This window comes from Budorcas taxicolor, chromosome 4 (assembly GCF_023091745.1).
Source record: "Budorcas taxicolor isolate Tak-1 chromosome 4, Takin1.1, whole genome shotgun sequence".
In the NCBI taxonomy this organism is placed as follows: Eukaryota; Metazoa; Chordata; class Mammalia; order Artiodactyla; family Bovidae; genus Budorcas; species Budorcas taxicolor.
This window is the reverse complement of record NC_068913.1, coordinates 84275778-84288500: the sequence shown is the minus strand read 5'-3', so window position 1 is coordinate 84288500 and position 12723 is coordinate 84275778. Positions and strand designations below refer to the sequence as shown.

The 12723-nt window shown below is 41.5% G+C and overlaps 1 protein-coding gene and 1 pseudogene across 1 annotated transcript in view; one reads left to right on the top strand and one right to left on the bottom strand.

Annotated features, from left to right (window-relative positions):
* AMPH (amphiphysin) overlaps window positions 1-12723 on the bottom strand; it is a 210082-nt gene that overhangs the window by 133614 nt on the left and 63745 nt on the right.
* On the top strand, window positions 8535-8923 carry LOC128046257 (40S ribosomal protein S15a-like; annotated as a pseudogene).

The following is a 12723-nucleotide window of genomic DNA, read 5'->3' as shown; positions in this document are numbered from 1 at the left end:
TCTCAGGCTTAAGCCCTCAGTTTTGTCCACCAAATAAAACATAATTCTCAGCTTCTAGGTTGTACATATTTTTCAGTACATGCTATGTCACTTCAGTTGTGTTGGACTCTTTATGACCCTATGGACTATAACCCACCAGGTTCCTCTGTCCATTGGATTCTCTAGGCAAGAATACTGGAGCTGGTTGCCATGCCCTCCTCCAGGGAATCTTCCCGAATGTCCATCTTCCCTAAAATGCATATGTTGAAGCCCTTACCCTCAAAATAATGGTATTTTATGGAGAAGCCTTTGGAAGGTGATTAGATTTAGATGAGATTATGAGAGGAGAGGCCCCTGATGGGATTAGCACCCTTATACAGGGAGAGCGAGAGTGTTACTCTGTCTCTCTCTATATGCACCTGCTGGAGCAAAGGCCATGTAAGCGTATGGAGAGAAGGCTGCTGCCTACAAGCTAGGAAGAGAGCCCTCACCAGACAGCAAATTTGTCTGCAACTTGCCCTTGCATGTCCAGCCTCCAGAACTGAGAGGGAGCTGTTGCTTAAACTCCTCAGTCCATGGTGTTTTGTTACAGGAGCCTGAGCTGACTTAGAAGGCTTTCCAGAAGAGATGGGACTTCAGCTGAAGGGCCAAGTACAAAATAAAACGAGGAATTTAGATGGGTGGAAACAGAGGTGGGAAGAAAAGAAGCAAATCTTACAATGGATGGAAAAGACTAGAAGAGAAAAATGAAGAAGTCAGGAAGGCAAGCAAGGGGCAACTTGCTTTCAGTAAAGAAGGAAAAATACATCCTGTCCAATCCTAAGCAAAATCCATGGACAATTTCAATTCTTTCAAACAAACCGTGATATTCAGAAGAGAAAGCCATCACTCCCTGGCAGCATCAGGCAACTGTCTGACAGGGTGAGGACATGCTAACTGCTCTCTAGCTTCCTTTTCTCATTAAATCAATTAATTTTAAAACATGCCTCAAATTGATGTCATTTACAGTGCTGTGACAGCATCAAGATGGAATTGCTAGTTCATAAATATTTATTATCACCTACCGACAAGGCAGAAGAGAAGAAAGGGAAACTGAAGAAACACTTAAAAGCCTCCCACATCATGAACGTGACAGAATTAAGGCAAAGGTACGGATTCTCAAAAACATGAAGAGGTGTTAAAACTCACAGCCTAGACTTCTGCAGAAACATTGGCTTGTAAGAAAACATTCAAAGGAACCATGATTTGATTACAGAAACTAGAAGAGGAGGGAAAGGTGGGAAGAGGGGCATGGAGAGAAAGCAGAGCTGAGGGGTTAAGAGAAAGGCAAGAAAAAAACAAATGCATCTTTTATTTGTAATTTGCTACTTCAAGAATACCACAGCAAAACGAACAAAGAAAAAACAATGTAAGGGGTGTGTCTTCACACTTAACTGTCCATCTTTTTTTAAGGGAAAAAGATTCCCTTGAAACAGAATTTAAAGCCATGATTAGTCTCAAAGGCATCTTCCTTGAAGCCTTGTCTAAGTTCTTCTTACAAAGCATCACCACCAATATCTGAATTCCATAGTGGTCACTTGAAGTCAACTACATTCACACCCAGTTGGGAAGTTAATTGTTGTTAAGCATTTCATGTTTTCCTATTTGAATTAAAACATATTTTTCTAAGGAGAAGGCATTAGAAAGAGATTTTTCACACTTATCATTTATTTATTAGATGCTCACTAAGGATTATTCAAGCTGAATTTAGAAAAGGCAGAAGAACTAGGGATCAAATTGTCAACATCCACTGGATCATCGAAAAAGCAAGAGAATTATAAAAAAAAAAATCTACTTCTGCTTTATTGACTACAATAAAGCCTTTGACTGTGTGGATCACAACAAACTGTGGAAAATTCTTCAAGAGATGGGAATACCAGACCACCTTACCTACCTCCTGAGAAATATGTATGCAGGTCAAGAAGCAATAAATAAAACCAGACATGGAACAGCGGATTGGTTCTAAATTGGGAAAGGAGTATATCAAGGCTGTATATTGTCACCCTATTTACTTAACTTATATGCAGAGTACATCATGCAAAATGCCAGGCTGGATGATTTACAAGCTGGGATCAAGACTGCTGGGAGAAGTATCAATAACCTCAGATATGTAGATGACACTACCCTTATGACAGAAAGCCAAGAAGAACTAAAGAGACTCTTGATGAGTGTTAAAGAGGAGCATGAAAAAGCTGGCTTAAAACTCAACACTCAAGAAAATCATGGCATCCAGTCCCATCACATCATGGCAAATAGATGGGGAAACAATGGAAACAGTGACAGACTTTATATTATTGGGCTCCAAAATCACTGCAGATGGTGACTTCAGCCATGAAATTAAATGACACTTGCTCCTTGGAAGAAAAGCTATGACCAATCTAGACAGCATATTAAAAAGCAGAGACATTACTTTGCCAGCAAAGGTCCATCTAGTTAAACCTATGGTTTTTCAAGTAGTCGTGTATGGATGTGAGAGTTGGACTTTAAAGAAAGCTGAGTGCAGATGAATTGATGCTTTTGAACTGTGGTGTTGGAAAAGACTCTTGAGAGTCCCTTGGACTGCAAGGAGATCAAACCAGCCATTCCCAAAGGAAATCAGTGCTGAATATTCATTGGAAGGACTAATGTTGAAGCTGAAGCGCCAATACTTTGGCCACCTGATGCAAAGAATTGATTCACTGGAAAAGACCCTGACGCTGGGAAAGACTGAAGGCAGGAAAAGAAGGGGACAACAGAGGATGAGATGGCTGGATGGCATCACCGACTCGATGGACATGAGTTTGAGCAAGCTCTGGGAGTTGGTGATGGACAGGGAAGCCTGGTGTGCTGCAGTCTATGGGGTTGCAAAGAGTTGGACACGACTGAGGGACTGAACTGAAGGACTGAATGACTGATGATATAAATGCATTGCATATATGAATGATGAATGGATGAATGAGTTGTAAGTGACTAAATGGATGAATGGGTTCATTCAGGGGCAGCTTGTTAACTGCATACAGAAATGCCCCAGAAGAAGCAACAGATCTTTAGGGGAAAGGCTTTCTAATTCAATCTTGTTTCATTAATTTGTTTCAATCATTTATTCTCAAATCCTATTTGAGAAATCAGTAGGCCAACACCAGTAATAAGAACATTATGATCAAATAACTTCATTTCATGGTATTCCGTAAGTATCCATACCATATTTTCCCAGAAGGCTCTGTAAAAGTAAAGGAGTTAAGGAACTTCCTCAAAATCACAGGACCAAATGGTAACACAGATGAGATTTGAATCCAGGAATCTGATTCCCAGGGCCTGAGCTTCTTATGCAGTGAGCTGCACAGTCTCTCTTAGAGGCACTCATTAAGTATCTATTGGACAAAAGATTTACGGAGAAGGCAATGGCAACCCACTCCAGTACTCTTGCCTGGAAAATCCCATGGACGGAGGAGCCTGGTAGGCTGCAGTCCATGAGGTCGCTAAGAGTCAGACACGACTGAGCGACTTCACTTTCACTTTTCACTTTCATGCATTGGAGAAGGAAATGGCAACCCACTCCAGGACAGGGGAGCCTGGTGGGCTGCCGTCTATGGGGTCGCACAGAGTTGGACATGACTGAAGCGACTTAGCAGCAGGACAAAAGATTTACATGAATCCATGACCTGAGATTTTAAAACACCTTGAGGAGAGAAATAATACATTTTTTTAATGAATCATTATTTGAAAACAATAAAAATAATCCCAAAATAATTAGGAATAAATCTTATTTAGCTATAAATGCTCTATTACAGAAAACACGGAAATTCAAAAGAAAACAAAAATATCTTATAATCTCAACAACCAGCAAAAACCACTATGAGCATTTGGGATATTTCTTCTTTTTCTACTGAAATGACTCTTTTATATAATTGGAATAATATTTTTCTTAAAATTAAAATGGCTATATAATTTAATAATCCAACCCTCATCTATTTTGGCTGATAAATATAATCTGCATAATATGATCACTGAAAAATAATTTATGGCACCTAAGTATAAAACCCAGCACAGACTTTATGCACAAATACCCTCATCATAATTGCGAAATAAAATGCAATGCAACATTATGCATTTTATAATCAGATAAAGTAATTCTTTTGAATCACCATACACTGAAACAATCTCTAATGCTAGTTAACATTTACTTATAAGTGGCTTATGTTTGGCGCTTTGTAGATGGCTCAATGGTAAAGAATCCGCCTGCAATGCATGAGACAGAAGACACAGATTTGATTCCTGGATTGGGAAGAGCCCCTGAAGGAGGAAATGTCAGCCCACTGCAGTATTCTTCCCTGGGAAGTCTCACAGAGAGAGGAGCCTGGTGGGCTACTGTCCAAAGGATCACAAAAAGTCGGACACGACTGAGCACAAGTTCAACTTATGTTTATATGTGTATTTGTATCGACATACACTATAAGTACTGTATTTCTGTGCTTGTTCATTTGTCCTAAAACAAACAAATACCAGTTCACATCATACGAAAACAGAACCACCTGAGAGCAGTACCTGCATTCGTGCAAAGCACAGTCAAACAGAAATGCGGGGAGAAGTGTCGGGGGAGTCCAAGTAACATAAAGAATAACAGTGGCAGGGACAGAGTTTCTTCCACTTTCTAATAAATTTCTTCTTTTAAAAAGGTATTTACTTATTTATTTGGCCGTGCTGAGTCTTAATTACCAACTCGATGGACATGAGTTTGGGTGAACTCTGGGAGTTGGTGATGGACAGGGAGGCCTGGCGTGCTGCAATTCATGGGGTCGCAAAGTCAGACACGACTGAGCGACTGAACTAACTGAACTGAACTGAGTCTTAATTACCTCATGTGGGATGTTTTTTAGTCATAGCATGTGTGATCTTCATTTGTGGCATGAGGGACCAAACCCAGGACCCCTGCATAAATTGCATGGAGTCTTAGCCACTGGACCATCAAGGAACTTCATCCAATAGATTTCTAATAAATAAACTCCATATTCCATTTGATTACATATAAGAATATGGAAAAACTCTTTTTTAAAAGAAATTTGCAAAGAGGTCAGAATCCAGAAGGGGCATCCCAGGTGGCGCAGTGGTAGAAAACCTGCCTGCCAATGCAGGAGATGCAAGAGATGTGGGTTCCATCCCTGGGTTGCAACCTGCTCCAGTATTCTTGCCTGGAAAATTCCGTGGACAAAGGAGTCTGGAAGGCTACAGTACATGGGGTGGCAAAGAGTCAGACACGACTGAGCAACTAAGCACATATGCACACAGAATCCAGAAAGGCTTGGGAATAAAAGCCAACCAGGCACAGAGGTGGGGAGGTACCGGCAGAACAACTGTTGTGAGAGGCTGGTTATGAGTACCCATCTGAGTGGGGACCACAGCACCAAAGGTGATAGGAAAGCTGCATGTGTAAGTCTTTTGAGTTGTCCTTACTTTGTTCTTTTTCATTAATATAGAGATGGAAGCAATTTCCCTAAAACAGAGAAACAGAAAGTCCCAATTATGCTCTACTTGTAAGGGTCCAGGTTTCTTGGAAATAAATTACAGAAACAAATGAAGCACATTTCTTCAATCTAAATGGTAATTCTCCATGACAGCACACATTCTACATAACACTGTGCCCAATGCAAGTGGATGTCCAGGTAGATTCTAACACAGCAGCCTGCCTGGAAATTGCCCTAATGAGTGCTGGAAATTGGAGGCCCTGGACTTTGGGCCAGGGGCAATGTTCAATTCAATCCAAAGCAGCCCTTTGGTGGAGAAAACGTACTCACAGGAGTAACTTTACCAAGAAGATCTTATAATAAGTAATGTATTCCATGGATTCCACATTAGCCATGGAGACTAGCTGGTGAGGCCAGTCTTCAAGCTTCAGGTAATTTTTTATTTTATTTTTGGCTGTGTCACACAGCATGTAGGATCTTAGTTCCCTGACCAGGTATCAAACCTGCATCCCCTACTATGGAAAAACAGACTCTTAACCACTGGACCACCAAGGACGTCCCTATGATGCTAATTCGTGAGACAATATATCATCGTCCAGAATCCAGCCAGGTCAGCTGAGACCCAATGTCTGTATGAATCAGAAATCAGAAACCACTTATTTCCCATCCAGGGGATGGAGGAGCTGAGAAGTCAAAGGGACACGTGAGAGTTTCAAAGACTAGCAACAGGGAAAGCTACTCCCACACCAGAACTGGAGAGACCCCAGGGCCAAGGTCAGCTGACAGAAGCTGGCACCATCGTTAGCCAGTTCATGGAAGCTGGAGCCAGGAAGGACACACAGCTGCAGCTAAAGGAATCAGCCCAGGTGAGGTGGAAGAGAGAGAACTACCCTAGTCTCTCCCTTTACCCTCCATCCTCCATGCTCCAGACAGAGCCAGGGAAATAGAGATGGAAGCAATTTTCCTAAAACAGAGAGACAAAAAGTCCCAATGGCCAACACCAGCCAGAAGCCAACTGACAGCCTGGGAAATGGAGCTTCAGGATCCGGCTCTTCCAATGCAGAGAGCAGAGGAGGGTCAGCATCTGCCCCAGAAAGGGCATTTGAGGATAGGGAGGCCCTTGTATGGCATCACAACGCTACCATTCTCAACTCCAAGAAATTGCTTTCTTGTGATCTGCTTTAGTGTGGTGCCATCAGCCTATACCAAGAGAATGAAATGCACCATTATCATTAGTAATAGTAGCATTGACAAGTACTGGTCTTAAGACTAGTGATCATTGGGACTTTCCTGGCAGTCCAGTGGTTAAGACTCTGAGCTTCCAATGCAGGAGCCACAGGTTTGATCCCTGGTTGGGGAACTAAGATCCCAAACTTGGCAGAGTCAAAATTTTTTTTTAAATTTAATTTTAAAAAAGATTGCTGATCAATCTTTTTATACATTGCTAATCAATATATAACCAGTAAGTACCCTCTCTTGAAGACCCTGAAGATAATTTTTTCCTCTGTTCTCAGTTATCAAAATGACTTGCAAGGCCCTTAAGTAATTAGGTAGATTCAGGCTTATGGACAGTGAATGCTGAAACTGCACTGTGACACCTCCTCAGTCCTCCTCAAGTGTTTCTACTTTTTTTTTCTCTTATTTCTAATATTTGCTATTTTGCATTACTGTAAGCTGATAAATCATTTATGAAACAAGCAGGAAAGAAATACATACATGTATACACACATATGTACACTCACAGAAGTGTGCATCCATAATTTTGAGCATGGGCTAATGGCAACCATATATAACAGAACATAAATCCAAGGCATGAGTTTTGGTATCCTGCTAAATTGTGTTGGAAGGTTATCATCTCTTCATCTGTCAGACATGTTGCAACTATTTATTCTGTGTTTTTATTTACTTTTTAATATTGTAGATATTTATGCTTTACTTGGTTGACCTAGCCAATACAGATGTTAATGCTTATGTAGCTGAATCTATCAGTGTTTTTTTATTTTTTATACTGACTGCATGCTTAGGGAATCTTTTCTGATCTTAAAATCAGATAAATATCCATTGCTATTTCCTCCTGGCTATTTCATGGTTTTTTTTTTTTTTATTAAAAATATGTAAAGCATAATAGTAGTAGTAGGTAATAAGAATAACTACAAATATAATAGCAAACATCATCACCATCATAGTGAACAATTATATGGAACCTAATTTGTGGTAGATACACAAAGTAAAATTTAAACATTCTAAACTATAATTCTAAACAGTAAATAATGCAATAGCTCATTTAATTCTCACAACTGTCCTAAACAGCCTTTACTACCATTCCAATTTTACAGGTGAGAAGACAGACATACAGAAGGGAGGGAATTTGAGCAAACCAGGAAGTGGCAGAGCCAGGATTTGAACCAGTGGAGTAGGAAACCCACTGGCGGCAACCCACTCCAGTATTCTTGCCTAAAAAATTCAGTGGACAGATGAGCCTGATGGGCTACAGTCCATGGGGTGGCAAAGAGTCGGACATGACTGAGCACACAGGACAAGCACACAAGGCTGGCTCTAGGTTCTTGGTGCTCAAACATACCATGCTGCCTCTGGGGTGGATTTTGACAAACAGTGCAAGACAAAGATCTGAAAAGTACTTTTTGTCTTTCCTAGGTAACCAGCTAACAATTCTAGCAACATGACTGAACCATCCTCACCTCCCATTGTTAGTTAGTGATGTCAACTTTATCACATATAATCTTATTTTCCCTGACTTCACCTATGCAAGACAACAGAGACGAAGCAGGACCTTGCTATCTCCATTGTGGGTTTCCAGAATCACTATGGAGGACAACTCAGCAGATAATCTATCAAATTCACAACTGGAGACTTTGGCCCCATCAGCTCCTGGTGAGGTCCACTCAGACAGCAGGATCCTCAACACATAAGCGAACATTCCTAACAACACTGAAGACTAGAACTCCAGCCAATTATTGCTCTCTCCTTAGAATTCCTCTCATTACAAGATTTAGGAAACCAAAAGGAGAATCACAATCAGAAGCCATCTTTCCGCCATCTTTCCGTGCCGCCATAATGGTGCGCATGAATGTCCTGGCTGATGCTCTCAAGAGTATCAACAATGCCGAGAAGAGAGGCAAACGCCAGGTCCTTATTAGGCCGTGCTCCAAAGTCATCGTCAGGTTTCTAACAGTGAAGATGAAGCATGGTTACATTGGCGAATTTGAAATCATTGATGATCACAGGGCTGGGAAAATTGTTGTGAACCTCACAGGCAGGCTAAATAAGTGTGGAGTGATCAGCCCCAGATTTGATGTACAACTCAAAGATCTAGAAAAATATTAACCTGCTCCCATCCCGTCAAGTTTGGTTTCATTGTACTGACAACCTCAGCTGGCATCATGGACCGTGAAGAAGCAAGACAAAAACATACAGGAGGGAAAATCCTTGGATTCTTTTTCTAGGGATGTAATACATACAAATAAAATGCCTCAGAGGACAAAAAAAAAAAAAAATCAGAAGCCAATGCCACTTATAACAAAGAAATAGCTGGCCTGAAAACTGTAACAAACCAGTCACTAAAACTGTAACAAACCATCCACTTACTACAAATATATATATATATATATATATATACACACACACACACATATATATATATATATTAATGGGACAAATAAAAGAATGAGAGCAGTGATTACCAACATTATCCTTATGCCTGCTATAGGTCTATGGGGGAATTTTTATGTCTTCTAGGCTGTCTATATTTCTATAATTGGCACTCATAACTATTATCTAAATAAAAGAGGCATTATTAAACACTTCACAAGGAATGAATAGTGCAAGTAAATCCAGATCCCAACTGTCCCATTGCATCCTTCCTCTATGAACAAATGTGCTCTAGGCCCTACTCTGTGTGGAACCTACATCAGGCACTGGGGATAGAGAACAAAAAGTGTTTAGTCTTCTCTGCAACAATTTTATTTTTTTAACCTGGAAAATATAGTCATGAATATTTTGTGATTAAATGTCAATTTCATAGTGTTTATACATGTACAAAATGGAGAGTGAACACGATGTGTCACAGCCAGGATTCGAAAGGAAGCCATCAAAAGGCAGCGTGATGCTCTCTCCACCTTGCCTGGCACTCCCTAACCCACTGCCAGCCTCTGCTACCCACCCTCCCGCTGTTCTTATGTGACATTCACCTGGAATCAGAGCCAGAGAGTGGAGGTGCCTCCCCTGCCTGGCCTCTCCGAGCCTGACAGGGCCATGGGGAACCTCCTCCAGCCAGTGCTGTAGTTTTTACGCCTCTTCCCTAAATGACTTCTACAAGGAAACTTGTCCACTGATAAACATTTTATAAGCCTCTGGTCCTGACTGCCACTGGAATTTCTAAACACCTTGAGATGTGGCACTGTATAAGATCACAGTTCAAAACCAGCAACTAAAACACCATCACAGAAAGCCTTCCAAGTGGCCTTCCAATGCTCAAGAACCCAAAACCTTCCCCAGGAGCCCATATCACTTTTGAAAAGTTTAGGGGAAGGAATGGGGAAGGAAGGCAGGAGTGAAATAGAATAAAAAACTTCCTAACACTGAGCTCCACAACTCATACTTGTAATTTTTCTTTATTGGTTCTCCTGGTTCATTGCTTTAGGGCAGAACTAATCCATTCTCCACATGACAGCCCTTCAAATGTTTGATTTAATATCTTCAGATATTAAATTATGGCAATTTTCTTATAATGTGTTGGTGTTCTATCTTCATTATTTTTTCTTGTTTCCATACTTATCCACCTGAGGATACCTAGAACGAACCATCTGGGACCTTCCAGGAAATCATCTGGTTATGAGAATTAGATGCCCAGACAATGCCAATCTTGTCTTATTTATCAAGTGAGAGTACACAGAGAAAAGGCAAAAGGATGGGGCATAGAGGGTTGCTTGTTGTTCTTTTCCATGTCTGTTTCTAAAGAAAAGGTTTAAGGATCAGGCAGAAACCCCAGCCTTATGCCTGAGAGAGAGAGAGAGAGAGAGAGATCTCCGCTTAACTCTTTCCTGGGTCTAGCACAGGGAAAATGAGTGGCATAACACAGCACGTGCATACAAACACGGACTTGGAGACAGAATCTGGATTCTGCCATGTTAACAGCTGTGTGATCTACGTACGGCAAGACACCCTTTCTGGACTCCGTTTATAAACCCAACTTATAAAATAGAAATGATAAACTCTACCCGATAGGTCTGCTTTCAGGAACCAAATGAAATAACACAGAGGGTTCACACATAATACACTCTCAGTAACTAGCAGTCATCGTTTCTTGAAGAAGATCTGCATGGGACTCTGGCTTACCATCTCATTCTCTTTTAGTCTTACCATCACATTCTCATCTTTACCAGAGTGTGAGAAAATTTGGAAATAAGATTTTTATATAGAAGAAATAAGCAAAAAGTATACTTGGACTGCAAGGAGATCCAACCTGTCCACTCTGAAGGAGATCAGCCCTGGGATTTCTTTGGAGGGAATGATGCTGAAGCTGAAACTCTAGTACTTTGGCCACTCATGCGAAGAGTTGACTCATTGGAAAAGACTCTGATGCTGGGAGGGAATGCGGGCAGGAGGAGAAGGGGACGACAGAGGATAAGATGGCTGGATGGCATCACTGACTCGATGGACGTGAGTCTGAGTGAACTCCGGGAGTTGGTGATGGACAGGGAGGCCTGGCGTGCTGCAATTCATGGGTTCGCAGAGTCGGATACAACTGAGCGACTGAACTGAACTGAACTGATACTGCTTCCCAGGTGGCTCAGTAGTAAAGAATCTGCCTGCCAATGCAGGAGACACTGGAGATGTGGGTTCGATCCCTGCAATGGGAAGATCCCCTGGAGGAGGAAATGGCAACCCATTCTAGTATTCTTACCTGGAAAATCCCATGGACAGAGGAGCCTAGAAGGCTACAGTCCATGCGGTTGCAAAGTCGGACACAACTGAGCATGCATGCACATATATACTGCTTCAATGCTATTAAACAAATGACATCCAAAGTCTCATTTAAAAACAAATCAAAAGGAAGCAGAGGAAAGAGCCCCATGATAGATGAATTTCCAAATTTCAAGGCTTCCAAACTGCGTGGAAATGAATCATCTCACTCCTGGTCTGCTGACTTCCACTACGACCCAAGTCCCAGCCTGTTAGTTACAGGTTTTCCTACTAGACCTCTCTCTTCCATATGCAGATACTAAGCATGGAATCCACTGGAAAGGACAGTCCTCCACTGTAAACTAACTCATTGACATTCTGGCTTATATGCCTCATTCCCTTGTGAGCTTGATTAGCACAAGTCAAATGCACAGAATTCTGGGGCACTGACCAAGGTCCCTGAAAGCAGGAATATCATTTTTGTGCTTTTGTCCTGAAAACAAGAATTTAGCACAGTGCCTCATACACTGCAGAATGCAATAAACAGTTGATGAACAAATAGAGGAAAAAAGAAAGAGACATACAGGGATAGAGAGATAAAGGACAAGGGAGAGATGAAGGAAAAGGAGAGAAACGGAAAGAAGGAGAAGTAATGAATCAGTCAATTAATCGAGTAATACCACTGAAACCTCTTAGAACTGGCCCTATAGCCCTCTCTTGGCAAACTCCAAGGCTTAACATTGGAAACAGGCATAGTAACTGTGCCAGCTATGTGGATTCTGCTGTGAATTACAAGAAACACAACGACACGGTATCCAGTAATAAAAAGCAGAGATTGGGCTGAGCTCAGTTGCTGATACTGCCATGTAGAACCAGAGAAACCTGCATTTTTATAGGTGATGCCCTCAGTTCTTTCCCAGAGAAAACCACACCCATCACTGCAAAGTCAAAAAGACATTAACAATAACTCTTTGAGAACTATTCAGTTCAGTTCAGTCACTAGTCATATCTGACTCTTTGCGACCCCATGGACTGCAGCACGCCAGGCCTCCCTGTCCATCATCAATGCCTGGAGTTTAGCCAACCTCACGTTCATTGAGTCAGTGATGCCATCCAACCATCTCAACCTCTGTCGTCCCATTCTTCTCCCACCTTCAATCTTTTCCAGCATCAGGGTCTTTTCACATGAGTCAGCTCTTCACATCAGGTGGCCAGGAGAATGCAAATCAAACCCACAAGGAGATATTACCTCACACTCTTTAGAATGTGTACATGCTAAGTCACTCAGTCATGTCCGACTCTGTGCAAACCTATGGACTACAGCCCACCAAGCTCCTCTGTC